At 39.8% G+C, this 18,061-nt stretch overlaps 1 pseudogene; it reads left to right on the top strand.

The window, feature by feature from the left end:
- The window catches only part of LOC112404831 (lethal(2) giant larvae protein homolog 1-like), a 121,872-nt pseudogene extending 107,748 nt beyond the window's left edge, over positions 1-14,124 (top strand).
- Positions 14,125-18,061: the final 3,937 nt, after the last annotated feature.

The raw sequence follows: 18,061 nt of genomic DNA, 5'->3' as shown, positions 1-18,061 counted from the left end.
CCCCAAACAGGGATCAAGCAGAGACAATCACTAACATGGGTACAGTATTCTACAGTCATCAAAGCGTGTCCCATCCAGTTAGTCATCACAGCATTCCTAAGAGGAACCTAAACTCAGAAAAGCTGAATCACTGGCTCAAGATCACAAAGTCAGTATGTGGAAAAGGCCAAGATCAAACACAGTCTCCAACTAGCTGTGCTCACACACCACCAACGCCTTCCATGGTTACTTTTGCGTTCAACAGACCCCAAAATGCATGAAGGCAAAGAAGACCTAACAGCCTAATTTTGTTTCATACACAGCCATATATGTATACATTTATTTAAAGTTACCTAAGTACTGATAAAATCTTGTGTTGACCTGTCAGAGCCCATTTAAGACTTCTATATTTTTTTTTGCACCTTTCCATTATTTTTCTGCTGAATCCTATCCATCAAGTACAGAAAAGCCTCTCAGGCCAGCATGTACATTTCCAGTTTCAACTGCTACAGTACATGAGTTCTAGATCTTAAAGGCCAAAAAGCATCTATTTGACTAAAGAGCTATAAGGCAGCCATAAAAATTATGGATCACAGAAATAAGCAATTAGTGTTATCTTCAATTGCTTTATTGGCAGTATTCACTCGTTAGAATAGAGGCAGCCGTAAAACAGATTGCAACATACTGTATAACAGCATATGGGATTTTACATTATAATGCTATTCTCTGCCAAGAAGTCATATTTTCATTTGAATGCATGGAACAGATTATCACAGGGTTTCCAGCATTAGAAGTAGATGACCCTCACTTTTTTTGAGGTTGTTGTTAAAAGGCAATTCCTGAAGTTATGACTAAATCAAAATAAGTGCGATGGTGAATGGGGCTGTGTTACGTGCCTGCATTCTGGGCCACTGGAGACTGGGCATGGCGTGGAGCTACAGCAGATAATAAAGTCAATCTCTAACGTGGTGGATAGAGGGAAAGTTGAGGGTTTGCCAGTCTTCCAAACCAGCTGGCGTCAATTCTGGATGAAGCTGTTCACCCGCCATCTCATCACAGCTGAAGCACCACAAAAGACACCACGAGCACAGGGGATAGAAATAAAACAATAGGAATAACAATATGAGAAGGAACAGAATCATTATTTAACATTGGGAGACGCCTTCCTGACATCTACTCTGCCATTTTTACAGAATATGTATGGGAGCATGTTTATATATTGCAGACAACGTAATATAGACCTTCAAATACACACACCCTGAAACAAATGTCAACAGGCCAAGCTCTCCGGAATCACCCAGAGGCCTAGAGTCTTAAGAGTTTCCCCATCCCCTCACACATTTTACAAGTTTCAATATGGCACACCTGGAAATAGGGCTAAATGCCCACTGTCCTGTTTCAACAGTTAAGTTGGAAAAAGGGTAGGGTAAAGTACGTCTAACAGATTCTCTTTCCAAGATCAGCCTGTGCTATAGCAAATGAAAGGCTCTGAAAGGCAGGATTGCTGAAAAGGAAGCTTGTGTGGTTTCAAATTAGAAGTCATATTGTTGCACTCACAGTTGATCAAATAAATATTAATCACCAAATGTATTTATGTCACTTCTCACACGATTGCAATATATTTCAAATGTGTTTTTAAATGGTGGATAAAACACACTGGGATGGCAAAAAAAAAAAAGAAATTCTCCTTTTATAGAACCACCGATACTAGGGAGCTAGAAGCATATGTAGTAATTTACCAGAACAAAGAAATATGTTTGAATTAGTTACTGTGTGTTTTCTGCTATTTATTCAGATCTAGTAAAATCCAAATAATCTGATAAAGTCTTTAGAGCCTATGTACAATATCATGTTAAAAGTAGACTTTAATCTTATGTAATGTTTCAATGAATCAGTGCGTTCACTTAAATGATTTTTCTAGTCTTAAGTCTGTAAAGTTATAAAATTGTAAAAAACATTTTTAATTGTAAAGAAAAATCCTTATAATTTTGGAAAAAGATTACACTAAATGATTTTAAAGGCAGTAATAATGCAAAACAAAGTATAATAGAGCTGCCCCTTTCTATATCCCTTGGTTACTTGGAGTAACATTTTCAGTTCTCAATTTCCACACTTCTATGTTTAAGGATTTTTCTTTTTATTCATAAAAGGATTTGATAAGAAGAGTAATTAGACTAAAAATGCAAGCATTTTGCAACCTAATCCTGCCTATGCTATTTACTAGCCCCTATGGCATGCATATATTGATATACTGTTTAAATTCTGTATCAGCTGTCATGGATTTATTTGTAAAGTTGCATGATGACCATAATACCTGCAGCCACCTTCCAAATTGAGCTTGAAAGAGATTTTTTAAGTATGTCTCAAGTGGTCAGAGTAAATTTCTCAAGCGGTAAGAAATTTCTCAAGTAAATTTCTCAAGTGTTCATGAATGACTACCTTGTCTTATTTTTAGAGTGAGGAAAGCTGGTAGTTTTCCAGCAGCCAAACAAGGGGCCCCTTTAAAAACCTGAAATGGAAAGAGGAACCAGGAGAGTGGCTAGTTTATACTTCGAGAAAATGATGCTGACCGATTGAGGGTATTCCACCAATGTGTAACATACGGTGAAACATCTGCCTTTTGGCTCAGCAGTATTTTCCTCACTAGCCCACCAATTTCCTTAATTTGGCAACTCTTGTGGCCCTGGCCTTGTGACTGAGGTAACATATATAAATGTTGAGAAGCAAGCTGTTCCTTGGATCTGTAAGGTAGCAAACTCAACAGACTACACATTTTTAAAATGTCAGTGAGTGTATGAGCGTGTATGATTGTGTGTGTGTTTCACCAAATACAGTTGCACTGAGTCAGACCACAGTAACACCAAAGGCTAATGGAGAAAATGTGTTTTTTTACATATTGATCTTGTCACGCGATAACGTTACTTAATTCCGCATTGTTCAGAACAAACCAACAATGAATAGTATCTTGCTATATAATGACTAGTTTTTCCTTTCCTTGCAAAAGTAAAAGCATTTAAGAAAAAAAAAAAACCCACAAGCATCTCAAATAGCCTCTGCTTTGCTGCAAAAATAGACTGTGACGACAGTAACTCTCCCAATCAATTATGCGGCATGGTTTTAAGTGAGGAAAAAAATTCAACATACGAATCACTTCAAAATATATACAGCATATATCTATATGTACAAACTGCATAAATTTTGAAGGGCTACGAAGCATATATTTTGCTACACCAAAGCTCTGACTGTTAAATTGATTGCAACAAAACTTTAATTTCTTTTTCTGAAAAAACCCGAGGAATATGAATCTTACTGGAATTATTTAAATGCAGTGGTGTGTGTATACATCTATGTGTGTGGGTATAAACAAGATTTCTACAAATTCTCTTCAGTAGGCTCAGAAGCAACACCTCTTCTCTAACAAAAAGATTGCTCTGAAATTATCTCCTTTAAAAGTGACGACTTAAAAGAATATACTTCAAAGTCCACAGTCTATACATCTGCATTCTGAACCCATTCTGCATAGGGCGTCACTTAGTGTTCACTCCTGCTGTATACATGCAGGGTTCATTAATGGTCTCCCTTAAAAGCACCTTTTTAAAGAATGATCTCCCACATTAGCCAGAGGAATATAATGTGTGTGTATGTACACACACACATATATATAATTCTTTTTAATTTTGGCTGAATTCAGGAATGAGTCTGGGCTAAAAGAATCGATCTGTCACAGAGCGACAGATTGCAGTTAGAGACTGCCAACAAATCACAAGCAACAGTAGGTAATGACTAATTGTAACAGGAATGAGGGAACAGAGGGTGGGGATTATTTCAGAAAAGGTAACTGAAAAAATGATCCTTCCCAAATGAAATCAGTTTTGCTTTGGTGTTTGTTATTGTTAAATCGAATACAAGCACAGCACCTTCCCCCTTCTCAAGAATTCCTAGTGATGTTGATCCATTTGTTGATCCTAGTGATGTTGGATCCATTGTTGATCCAATTTCTAAGAGATTTGTGAATTTTCCATCACAGGTTGCCTTTTCTGTTCCTCCATTTCTATTAATACCATATTCTACGAGGCACTTTTGAGGTTTCTCAATGAATTATTACTTTAGCACATTCGTTGGAGCTCTACAACCTAAGACTTACAGGAAACCTTGACTATGACTCCCACTTTGTGGTAATGAATATACAACATGATCTTAAAAAAAAAAAAAGGAAAAGGATTTATGAAGATTTACAAGGTCCAAGAAATAGAATGGCAAGAGCAATCATATCCATCTCTTTTATTGATTAGAATGTTACGATTTTTAATTATCTATTCAATCATACCTCCTCAGATTTTCATGAAATGCTTTTTTCTAATTATCAATGTACACAAACACAAACTTTTTATACCAGAAACTTAACCTTCTGAAACTTTAATCTATGAAATTACTTGGAGCTTGAGGTGCGTAAAGGATTTAAACTCTGCACTAAGGTTCAAATACTTTGGGAAATTTCTCTAATTTTCACTCCACTGCAGTGAAAATCAACAAGATGTTCTGTGTAGTTGAAACACAAGGGTTTTGTGGCTCCCTGTAACTGTAGAGATTACAAAGCATATTGGGTCAAATGTAATTTCATATTTTTAAAGGTCACTTATTGTGTTTAAACTTAAATATTTAACTTTAACCAATGTAGTGTGGTTAGATTGCTCATATACTTATTTCAAATGTAAAACTAACAATTTCCTTAAGTTGATGATATAGGCTGTTATCCCAATCTTTAGGTAATACAACCCATTTTGTCTCACTGCTATTTTAATTCCCAAATCCTCTGCTTTCTCCAACATGTTGAACATCAGACTCCATGTCTATTTAATACCTGCATCAATTATTCTTTATCTCCTCATAATTCAAAGAAGAAATAAATAAAGGAAGCTAAAGACTGACCTTTCTTAAATGGACATTGATCGATTGATGTCCCTAAACTAGTTTCTCAATAAACTCAACTCTTTCTCTGCTGAAAAAGAAAAGAGCGGTTCCCGAATGGCAAGTTAAAAAATTAACCAGTAAGGTAAGAACACGTAAAAGAGAAAGTATCAATTGCAGAAACAGTATCAGAACCAAATTATCAATAGATGGGAAAAGGATGAAAAATAATGGTGAACAATGAACTACAGATCACTGAAGCAATGTATATGAGGGAAGGGAAGAAGCTAAGGGCAATGAGATGGCACAAGGGCAGCAGGAACCTTCTGAGTTTCCTCTTAGTATGATTTTTTCAGGAAAAAATTTGTCAACCTTGTCAAAGAGAAGTAATGTTATATCAGGCACCCAAAAAGCACTAACAGAAAATCAGAATTATACTCAACTAAGCCCAGACTAAATCCTAGTTGATAGGGGGTCATAGGCTTGGAATTTCCCATCTGTTCCCAAGACGCTTGTACATATAATTGGTATGCACCTAAACCATTCTTTTCATTCCAAGTGTCAGGATATTTTGAACAAGAAAACATACATCAACATCTTGATAACTGAAAGTCTGCTAAAGCTATTTATATTTATCATAACTGTTTGAATCTCCCAAGGGGTGAGATGCAGACAGCTTCATGTTCCAGATTTCAACACAAGTGCATCCATCTCCCATTATGACCTACATCCTTTACATCCAAACACGGGGCAAGGGCCTAGCCACCCAACAGTGGTAATCCTCCAGCCAGCATTCACATCTCAGGTGATGACAGAGATACTGTAATTAGGACCTGCTAGCACAAAAGCCCAAGGCCAGTGTAACAGCCAGTACCCAGTTCACTAGGCATAGCAGAAACACTGCCAATAATTTTCAAAGACTGATCAAACACCACCTGAGGTCAATTCATTCAATCATTTGTTATTTATTCATTCAATAAATATGTATCAAACACCAACCCACCACGTTCCAGGTACCAAACAGTCCCATAGCCTTGTGCCTTAACATTGTAATATCACACATATATTGATTAAAGTAACCCATTTCCACAAGGAACTCTACTCAATACTCTGTAATGGCCTATATGGAAAATAAATCTTTAAAAAAAAACAGTGGATATATGTATAACATTCACTTTGCCTGAAACTAACGCAACATTGTAAATCAACTATACTCCAATAAAAATTTTTAAAAAAAGAAAGTAACCCATTGCACAACAATATCAATTATAAAACTTGAATTACCACCTCTTTTCCCCGTGTTCTATGTTTGACCTTTCATGTGGGTCATATGCATATTTGATACATCTGAGCAATTTCAGGTGGATTCTTCTACTTGTATATAACTACTTCATTAACAGTCAAGTTATAACATGCGAGCTTACATGAAGCACTGTGCTATTAAAATAAAAATATCGCTGGATATATTTCATCTTAATGTGAGTGAAACAACTTTTCAACCCACCACCAAAGGAGAGAAAAGCTAGCGTGAAACCACAGGAATATATTAGGGATGGATAAAAGTAAGGCCCTGAAAAGGGCAGAGGGAGAAATTGGAAACAAGGGATGGCACCCCTACTTCATGATAGTATCCAGGGCTATCGTCACTTCTGCTCCAGGATGCATAACTTAAAATACTTCAGATGTGAGGGAATCAGTTATTCCTTGTATTTGTCTTGCCTAAGTTGCAAAGTGAGATTTTTTCCATAATTTAATTCTGTAATTTGATGTCTAATCCTTTCAGTTCATGATTTTATGGATTTCAACCAAAATGAGGACTCTCTTCTTTTGTCTTCTGTCTCCAGACGACTCTAATTTTGTTACCAAGATGCAGGCCCAGGTTATGTACTGCCCTAGGTATGCCCTTCTCTCCATTTTCTCTAGGTTCTAGTGAATAATAATTTATTCTTTGGAGGTGTTTGAACCAGAACTGCATATTCTATTATATACACACTCAAGTTCACATATACAAATATATATCACATATTTCCAATATACAGTAAAATCATACATACGCCCACAAAAAAATGTTTTCCTCATAAAATTAACTTAAAGCTATTCAAAGAGTTTGGTCCACATCATCATTTCATGTGTTACAATAAATAGGTAATTAATATCCTTTCTTTCCATGATATGTCAACTATGAGCAGTATCTGGCAGATTCTGGCTAATAAACTCCAAAATAACAAATACATACTTAGCAAAAGCATGACTATATTAATTATTTAATGTAAATGAAGAATCAGCATGTTGGCCAATTTTTTTTCTAAAATAAACTTGTTTATAAATGCTAGTAGTTGACTAAATAATTGTTTTAAAAATGACCATTCTTTTGGAAGGCCCATGTAAAAACAAAACAAATAAAACTTCAGATTTAACCACTCTAGGCCAAAATTTGAACTTTCCTTTGAGCTGTATAGATTTAGACAGGATCATGGCAGAAATGAGCATTTCCTGGGAACAATTATCCAACCAAGCCCCACTGGTTTCCCTTCACCATCTCAAAATCACAGCTGGTGATTTCAAACCACAGGGAAAAGTGAGTGATGGCCTCTGGGTTGCTACTGAGAACTATTTTCAGAGTATTTGTAGGTGCCCCCTCTCTTTTCCAGAGGGCACAGTGGCTCTTGAACCAGATTTTGTGTGCGTGCGGTTCCTTCCCTGTTTGCCCTGCAGCATAGCCGACTTCTCCGCTCCCAGGAGCTGTCCTTAGCCACTGCGACCTCGGTTCCTGCAGGTGACAGTATGGCTTTCTGCTGATTTATTAAAAATCTCCCATTTTATGGCTCCTGTGTACTCTCTGGAGTGTGATCATGTGACCAGGATAATGACAATCTGTCTCCCTGCTAACATTTCTCTACTTTGGTTATTTGTTTGATAAAGTGAGGAGCTTCCCTTTTGTTGCCCTTCATCAGAGCTTAATGTCTTTACTTTGGGATCAATATACTTTATGAATAATTTTATTTCCTTCTATTTTTATGGTCTTTTCTCCTCATTATCATACTGAGTTTATTAGCTGGTGCTGTCAGTATCTTTACCCTGTCATATGTTCCTGAGGTACAGTAAATATCACTTGTGTTGTAATTAATATGCACACCCTCTGCAGTAATTAAAGTACAGACCCCTTCAACCAGCTGAGCTTCCTACACTAATTCCACCTTATCTTCATAATGAACCTATTGTAATCTGAAACTACTACTGAATATTGTTCAGTAAGGCTAGAAGAATGAAATCTAACGAGATGCAATAATATTTGTGCACATGTTAATATAAAAAATGAATTTAATTAGTCTAAATCTAATTAAATTTCCCATACAATTAAAAGCCTCCCCTTCCTTCCATTTTTTAAAAACTAACAAATGCCGAATTATTGCCCTTCCAGTTATTCCTATAAAGAAGCAGACTGGACAAATGCTTTCTTTCCCCATAAGATACACACAGCAAAATCTAGAAGAGCCAGAAGAAGGATAGTGACATAGTAAGGAAAGAGCTAAATCCCTTTACAGAACTACCATGTGAAATAGACGACTTGTAAGAGTAGACAAAAGTCTGACCTTTCTAAAAAAGAGAAACTCAAGGAAAATAGCTTATCAAACCAATCTGTCAATCAAATAAATAGGTTTTTAAAATATCCAATACCAGACTCCCCTGGTGGCGCACTGGTTAGGAAATCTACCTGCCAGCGCAGGGGACACAGGTTCAATCCCTGGTCCGGGAAGGTCACACATGCCACAGAGCAGCTAAGCTCGTGCGCCACAACTACTGGGCCCACGTGCCTAGAGCCCGTGCTCCTCAACAAGAGAAGCCACAGCAATGAGAAGCCCGTGCACTGCAACGAAAAGGGGCCCCCGCTCACCGCAACTAGAGAAAGCCCGCGCACAGCAACGACGACCCAACACAGCAAAAAATAAATAAATTTCTTAAAAAAAATTAAAATATCTAATACCAAATGTACATTGCAAGTGGCACTAAGGCACAGTCCCTGTCCCCAAGGAGCTTATATTTTAATGAAAGAAATACATATTTCAATTCAGAAAGATTTATTGGGCATCTACCAAAAATAGCACAGACAATGAATGTCATAGAATTTCTAAGCAGCATGAAAAAAGGAAAGTCTAGCACTAAGCTTGCACCTTGAGAGACGCGAGAGAGAACATTTGGGGCAGGACACTAACTGATGCTGCACATATTCGATTTTGCTGGAGAAGGTGGTCTGTGTAAGTTAGGAAAAAATAGACACAAAAGACAAAATCAAGATACATAATTGGCACAAAAGAGGAACACGGTAAAGAACTGCATGTGCATTTAATATTATACTTATATTGTCAGGAAATCAGCAAGGAAAGTGAGTACCTAAAGTGCAGACCCACCATAGGCAGGGAGCTGGCAAAGGAGCCTGAAAACTGGGTGAAGGGTCAGGCATGATGACCACAGCTGTGCCAGGCAACAGAATTATTTCAAGGTGGAAAGAATTTACCAATAGGGTAGAGCCCTGCTTTTTAATTATTCACAGTAATGACCTGGATCTTGGAAAGAAAGGAGTTATTTCCTAGATAGTAGACTGAACTAAATTAGCAGGCAACACAGCATGGAGGACTGATAAAACACACACACACACACAAATACATCAATTTGAGAATTGAAAAGTGGTTTAGTGGTAAAAACACCTGTCAATTAGGACAACACATTTACTCCCACAGTTGTTTTCTTGTTTTCTTTAAAAACTACCTCTGTTTATGGGAGATTTATAAGACACATTACCGAATGGATTACTTGGAAGGAAGGAACCAAGTGAGATGAAAACAAATAATATGTTGAGACGGACTGCTAAAGCTATGCATTACAAATCAAAGGAACTAAAATAAAGTTAGGCGTTCTCTAGAGGAGTGCTCACTATATTTTAAGGAAGATTTAAATGTACTTCAAAAGGGAAGCATGGAGAAAATGGAATGATGGTGATATCAAAAATAAATTACAAAGAAAATCTGGGCTGTCCTGCTGCTAAAAAAAATAAAACTAAAACAGATGTTGACATCTACCTGATAGCAAATATGCTTCTTAATGTTGATTCTGACCAGCAGAAGGGAACCTACTTGGAAAGAAACCTGATGGGAATGAGTGGAGATCCTAAAAGACAGACTTTTAAAATTCCCGATTGATAAAGTTTTGGTTAGGCTATGCCACTGAAAATCATCAAATCCAGAATGTCAGCCCATTTTTAGTGAACAAAAGGCATGTGTATACCAACAGGTATATGTGTGACTGTGTTTGTGTGTGTGTATGCACTTGTCTATATAAGAAAGCAAAAATTCAAGCTCAGAAAATGAAGTAATGTGAAAATTTCCTTTGGCATACCCTTCCAGTATATTTACTGAAAATACACTTATCTTAATTTACATTTGTTCATCTTTAAGCTTTGTGTTCAGTTCACTGTAGGACCCGAAACCTAATGCTGGAGAATGGTTTCAAAGGTCAGAAAAAGTTCTAAATATTAGCAACAGTGTCGCTCATGAGCGTGTCTGCATCAGTTTTAAAAACTGTTCACATGAAGGATGCACTTGGCTTTGGAGAAAATATTTTGTGACTCATGGTTTACTCTACATTCAGCATAGTTTGGGAGCAACGCTAATGTTTATGGGTTACTGCACTAACTTAGAAATTATAGTATAATATTTGTAATGCAAAGGAACCTTTCTTGGAAAGCAGATGTACTTATATTTGCTCAATGGTGAGATTAGTGACAAGGTCTAGGAACCCAAGAAGAAGACAGATGTCAACTCAAGGCAGTAGTTTTGCAACTGTGGTGAGTGTGTGGTGGAGTGGTCAATTTCAAACCTCCATTTGGTGATATATTCTTCTTTTTTTTTTTTTTTTTTGCAGTACGCAGGCCTCTCACTGGACACGCAGGCTCAGCGGCCATGGCTCACCGGCCCAGCCACTCCGCGGCATGTGGGATCTTCCCAGACCAGGGCACGAACCCGTGTCCCCTGCATTGGCAGGCAGACTCTCAACCACTGAGCCACCAGGGAAGCCCTGGTGATATATTCTTGATTCAATAACAGCTTTTAAGCAGGCCGTGTTCATAAGGGAAATGTCAGTAAGAAGGGTTTTGTTCTGAGCCTCATGGTGTCTTCTCTAGCCCTTCTGGTCAGTTTGTTTATGTACTGGACCATCGATCTCTTAACATTAGCCAGTTGAAACAAAGAATAAAACATGGCACCTAAATGATAAATGAGGTGGGAAACAGAACATTCTAGGATGCTTTATATAAAAGACATCCTTGAAGGCAACCATTGATGAGGAAGAGAAAGTTGAAAAACTGGGAAAACTAAGCTATAAGCTATTCTCATTCTGTGTGTGTGTGTGTGTGTGTATACACACACACTGTATATATATTTGCATGTAAAATATATATTATATATTTTTAATAATTTAATACTACTGACTCTGTAGAAAACACAAATAGCAGCATTTACACCTCTCTTATTTCCAGAATTACTGAGGGGAGTTCGATAATGTATATAAAACCTTTAATCTACTAATTGTTAGAACTGTCATGATTTTTTTCACAGTTATCACTTTCCTTTGGTAATAAAAGCCCTAACTGTATCACCAAATGTAAAAGCAACACCAAAACACCAGTTTGCCATTGTTGTTTTTCCAGCTTACTGAATGAGATTCCAAAATTAAATTTCAATGGTTTGCAAAAGTCTCTCAAATTAAGGCAGAAGTGACTGAAGACACTTTTAGCTACACCTGCTCAACCGCTAATTTAATGAGAAAATGACTTAGAAATTGCAAGTGGTAGATATAACAATATTGTTGGTATGAACTAAGAGATGTTGCAGTACAGACAGTTCGAGTAGAATCCATCTTTAATACTCTGATTCCTCCATCTTTCTTCATACCTAGCCTGTTTCAAATAAAGAATACGCCCTGGTGGCGCAGTGGTTGACAGTCCGCCTGCCGATGCAGGGGACGCGGGTTCGTGCGCCGGTCCGGGAGGATCCCACATGCCACGGAGCGGCTGGGCCCGTGAGCCATGGCCGCTGAGCCTGCGCGTCCAGAGCCTATGCTCCGCAACGGGAGAGGCCACAGCAGTGGAGGCCCGTATACCGCAAATTTTTCCCCGAAACCCAAAAAAAAAAAAAAAAAAAAAAAAAAAAAAAAAAAAAAGAATACACCCAACTCCTCATTGAGTGGCCTAGCATGTTTGGATGTGAAATGGTATGGTTAAGGACTAGAAAAATTATTCTCCTGTATATGTTCAATATTAAGACAGTTTCTGTCCACTCTTACCTGTTCAGCCCATGTCGCCAATGTCCCAGACAAGCTGTGGGCCCGCATCGTGAGCGCTAGCGAGCTGCAGAGCTCCCAGCCAGCCTCCTGCACCACGAGCTGGCCCATCACTGGAATCAGAACCTAGTCCGTAGCCATCGCAGCAAGGGCTGCTGCTGACTGGCCATGAGGACAGCATCGTGCGGTTCTGGGATGCCTCCGCTGTGGCGCCCCAACCATCCGGCAAGTTGAGCACTGCTGGCCTCTTCCAGACGGACAGCACGCATGCCAACAACCTGGCCTAAGCCACAGTAGACGACTGGCCGCCCTTCCTTAAGATTGGCTGCTTCTAACACTGCAGCGACGATCCTCTGCTCAGCGTGCAGAAAGAAGTTGGCGTTCTGCAAGTACACAGCCCAGCTGCTGATGGCCGGCACTGCAGGCCAGGTGCTGGTGCTGGAGCTAATCAACGTGCCTTAGAAGCAGGCAGTCAGCATGGCCAGCGTAGACCCCCTCCAGGACCGCGAGGGCTTCACGTGGAAGGACCGTGGGCAGCTGATCCTGCGCCTGGGCCGCTGCCCTGGCCTCCGGCTTCTAGCCCATGTGCTGGTTCAGTGCTGTTACACCCGATGCCATCCCTGCCGTCTCGCAGCACGCCGAGTGCAGCCTGTGGCTTTTGGCATAAGTCATGGCTTTGGCCTCTTTGACTACCCGTGCAAGAGCCCTGGTCTGGCCAAGTGAACTCTTCACCCCAACGACTCCCAGACCATGGAGAGGACGCTATCCCAGGTGAAGTTGCTTACAAAATTGCCGTGGTCTTTCGGGCGCATGCGGAAGAGCTGAGTCTCAGGCAAGAAGTAGCATGCTAATGCCAACAGCAAGTTTCAGAAAGCCAACACGCTGCTGGCGGAGCAGGCCTGCCCCCACGACCTGGGGATGATGCCACTGCAACTCTGCATCAGCCCCGGTCAGCCGAGGACTCCCTCCCGGGCGCTGTGCACTTCTATGATACTTTGCTGGCATATTCCTTGAGATGCAGCCACACACCAACTCGGACTCCGTGTTTGCTACGCTCCAGCCATGCAGGCGTCAGGAAGCTGCGGGAGCCGCCGGAAGGTCTCAGAGGAGCGGCTGACGCCCCGCGGGCTCGTGTCGGCACTCCCAGCGTAGGACGCACGCAAACGCCCCTAGCCTGACCTATGACGAGGCCGCGTGGGTTCTGGCGCAGGCGCAGGACTTGTAGGGCGGGCGCCGTGCTCACCGGGTGGGCGGGGCCGTTCAAGGAGTTCACGCTGCCCAAGGAAAGCGCCAAGACAAAGTTCAGGCCGATGGCCCACGAGGGCTGTCCCGTGCACAAGGTGGCACTGGCTACACTTGCCAGCGTGGCCTGAGAGGACTATGCCAAGACGTGCCTGGTCTGCCTCCCCAGCCTGGGCAATGCCCACGTCTTCTCGGTGCCTGGCCTGCGACCCCAGGTGTACTACTCCTGTAGCCGGAAGGGGGACACAGCCGCGTCACCTCCTATGTCTTCAGGTGCCACAGCCAGTTTTTACCTGATTTCTCCATGGGAGCTTGAACGCTTCTCAGTAAGCGTCCAGAACGTCACAGAGCCCCGGCTCTCTGGACATTAGCTGGCCCCCGCGATGCCACCGGTGCCAGATGCAGGCTCCCAGAGTTGCCAAAGCTGAGACAGGCTAACAGGACCGTGGGCATCGTCTTGGCTCCACGGAGCAGCGATGGAAGCGTGTTCTCACCCATGTCAGCCAACTCGACCACCAGTGACGACACTACGCTGGAACGACAGGGGACGTCACGGTGGAGGACGTGAAGGATTTCCTGGGCCCTGTAGAGGAATCTGAGAAGAATGGGAGGACGCTGCCAGAAGACAGAGCTTGAGCCTGGGCCGTCCTGATCAACTGAGGAAGGCTAGAACTACCCGACCACCTCCTACCTGCCCTGCTGGCAGCTGAAACCCAGGACCCCAACCCCTTCTTGGTCTTTCACATGGACCCACACCTGCTAACCTGCTGGCTCCAGTGGGACCTGCCAACCCTGACCCCAGGTTGTGGGCCTGGACTTGGCCCAGAGCCTCTGGGGCAGATTCAGATTGACCCTTCCTACAGGTAGGTGGCTACCCTGGACCCCAGGTGCCAAGGCATCCCAAGCTACCTCCCACTCCACACACCGTCCTTTTCCACTCCCTTTGCAGAAAGAATTTTTCTAAAGTCCGTTGCAGCCATGGCTCACGGGCCCAGCCGCTCCACGGCATGTGGGATCTTTCCGGGCCGGGGCACGAACCCGTGTCCCCTGCATCGGCAGGCGGATTCTCAACCACTGCGCCACCAGGGAAGCCCTGGACAGTCATTTTAAAACTGGGCTGGGGGTGGGCAGGTGGGCAGAATGGGTTTCCCTATAGATTGTACCTTGGGGTTTTTCCTGTCTTTTTTTTAAATTAGCAGTTTTAATATTAAAATTACTGATTTTTAATTTTGAAAAAGAAAGCATTTAATATCTCTTAAAAGGGGAAAAAAAGAGAGTATCAATAGAATGAGCCAGAACAAATATTTTAATTATAATTCTATTTTACATGATTCTCTGTACCCAGCATTGTTACCCAGAATGTTGTTGAGCAATGGGAAAGGAATCAGGTACTTATTTTTAGCCAAAACATTAAGGAGTTTATGCCTGAATTTCATAAGTGATAAGGTTACCCATGTGCCTTTGAGAAAATGCTGAGAAACTTTTCTGAGCCTCAGACAGAAAATATAAGTTGTGAACTTCTTTAATGGCTGTGCCTTCCAAAGTAGAACAAAGGGAAAGAGTTATTGAGGTAACTAAAACAAAGCAAGAAATACTGCAGAAAAAGAGAAAAATATTTTTCCCCAGGTCTGAATCTAGCAGCTCAGAACACATGAAGGAGATGAATGAACTGAAAAGGTATTTGCAGCCGAAGAGATAGATGCTGAGCTATTATTTCTTGTGATGCTATGAGATATTTATAAAAAAAAAAAAAAAAAAACTCTTGAAAATAAAATCAGCACCCAGTTTCTCAGCAGCAAACAACCTTAAGACTCTACTAGCAACATTATACCTTAAGCACCAATGCATGTTTAAATATTTTAATAATGGCTTAAATAAAATTTTGTTTTATTTATCAGCTGTGCCTATATTCACATGATATTTTCAGAATATTTCCTTTAATAAGCTTCTTTCCCCATAAGTACAATAATAAAGGTAAACTTAGAGCAAAATATTTTCTTTTCAGACTGCATCCTTATTCCAAAATGCTAATCAAATCATAACATACAAAAACCTTTAAGTTTTAAGTGTGGTACTTAATTCTTAAAAAGAAAACATTAAAAGTAGGTTTTTTAGTAGTCAATTTTTTTATAATCCAAAAAGTATCATAAAGTCAACTTTGAAAGTGTGCTCTCTTACCTTTCTCGTTTACAAAAATAATAATATACATATATAAAGGGCTTGATATTTCCCTTAGTGAGCTGTAAGTTCCAGTAATCAGAGGACATTACGGGAACATCTGTTATTTCACATTTTTCACTGAATAGCTTACATGGTCACATGGTCAGAAGACAATTACCACCATACTCTCAGTCATTAGGGGCTTTGCAGTTTATACTACAGGCTTTCAGTGTTTCTACTCTCTCTTGGTATTGGTTCATACAAGTGAAAGAGGTGGGTTAAACTGCTCTGGTGCACCAAGTGGTATCATACGGGCCTGAAATAATTCACATATCTCACAAAGCTCTTGGAAAGATTTTTTGCATGTGAAATAAAACAAAACCCATTTAGTTGTAACCCTCATGCAACATTTTGGTAAAATCAAATCCAAGATGTATTCTTTGTCATAAGTCTCTGTCTTCTATACCCTATCAAAGCAACTTGTTGACAAGTGAAAAGTAAATTATTGATGTGGTAAGTTTTTGTCTTGGCTTGCCTTGGGGGATTGCTTATGTGTATGTTTGTTTTTCTTTGTTTCACTTTGTTGTTGTTATATGATACCAAAGAGTTGATTTGATAGATTAGTTTTTGGTCATGGTAGTGACTTAATTAGATATATTATTTTATTTGCAGATGTTTAGCACACAATCTCATAGACAAAGCCTAAATGGAGACTCAACACATTAAAAGATAATAATTTATGAGAAATACCATAAAAACCTGAGTAGAAATTGAGGAGTTCATAAATAATCTATACTGACTTATGATTCCAAATCCATTTCTGAATATTTTTTTCAGATTTCATGATATATTCCTTAAAAAAAGGCAAAAAGGAATGTTATGTAAGAACTTTACATTATATGTCTTAAAAACTAACATCATATTCACTGTGGTGACTTAATTTTCCACAGATAGTTACGATATTACCTCCCTCCCCTATGTTCTTCTTAAATGTGACTTTGACACTACTCCCAAGCAAAAGATGAGGTCTACGTGCCCTCCCTTTAAAATGAGCTGATTTGGTGACTCTTTTGACTAACAGAGTATGGCATTTACAAAGCTATTGACTTTTGTGGCTAGGTCATTCAAGACCATGAAGCTTCTGCTTTGTTAACTTTGAAACTGTATACAAAGCCCAACTGCACAGAGGCCACCATGCCATGAGAAAGACTAACCCACCCAAGAGGAGAAACCACATGGCAGCCATGAGAATATAAGAAGAGAGAGAGGTGTCTAAGCGGCCCCCAGCTGCTTGGCCTCCCATTTTTCTAACTCTAGTACTGCCTCTAGCCCCCATCTAACCTCAGCCCCAAGAAAGACCCTGAGCCTCGACCACCCAGCTGCACCCCTTCCAAATTCCAACCCACTGAAACCATGAGAGATAATAAAACAATAGTTGTTTTAAATCACAATTTTGGGTGAATTAATTTATTTATCAATCATTCATTTAGTAAATAAATATTTTTGAATGTCTGCTCTGTTCTGGGCAATATCTTGAGTACAGAATCCTGCAAAGATTTCTCCTCCTAGAAAGGAGTTTAATTAACCCCTTCATCCTCTGTGCTTCCATGGCTTTTTAGACTGGTAAAAGAGCACTTATTTCTTTTCTCCATATTGTATAAGTTGTACACACGTTTGGTTATACATTTATAAATTCAGGATCTGGATCACGTTCGTTTTGTTTCCCTCAGCAGTGTCCGTAGTGCAGACACATGTTCGCTGACTGATTTATAGCACCTATCTGGATAAGGACATTCAACACAAGGAAATGACACCATTATCCCCCAGGGTACAAATTAAAAACTGATAAAGGTTTTCATACATAGATTGTTTAAAATAGCCGAAGTTTTCGAGGAAATTAATTACTTTTTAAAATATTTGAATATGTAACCATTGCTATTAAGCTACTTATTGTAGCAGTCAAAAAAGGAAACATTTTTCAAATATCCTGGTCATTAATAAACAAGCCTTAAGCTATTAAAATAACTACCTCTTAAACTATTTTTTAATTTGTCAGATAGTCTGTTTCCATTTTGTTCTCATTGTAGCCTAAAACTGAAAAGGGCCCTGGATATGATAAAAAGTAACGTCCAGGCCTCCTAGTTACAATCTTCCTTCCTACCACTAGTCTATGCTGTTGCACTAAGTACCAAATGCTCATTCAGTGTCCATAGGCATGTTGAAAGGATAACTTTTAAGATTTTCAGCTCAGATGGAAAAAAGTCAAATGCCTGATTGTTTTCTCAAATTTGAAGCAAACAATTTAAAAACAATTCTGTTCGCAAAATATATATTTTAATTCATAAATTTAAGTTTTAAAAACTTTGTCAATTCAGAAAAGAAAATTCAGAGAAATCTTTTTTTAAATCTCTCTAATTTTGAATAGAAGCAATCCAAT

The sequence above is a fragment of the Neophocaena asiaeorientalis genome, unplaced genomic scaffold (assembly GCF_003031525.2).
Source record: "Neophocaena asiaeorientalis asiaeorientalis breed wild unplaced genomic scaffold, Neophocaena_asiaeorientalis_V1.1 scaffold100, whole genome shotgun sequence".
Lineage (NCBI taxonomy): Eukaryota > Metazoa > Chordata > Mammalia > Artiodactyla > Phocoenidae > Neophocaena > Neophocaena asiaeorientalis.
The sequence above is the reverse complement of the archived record's forward strand: the minus strand, read 5'-3'. Positions and strand labels throughout refer to the sequence as shown.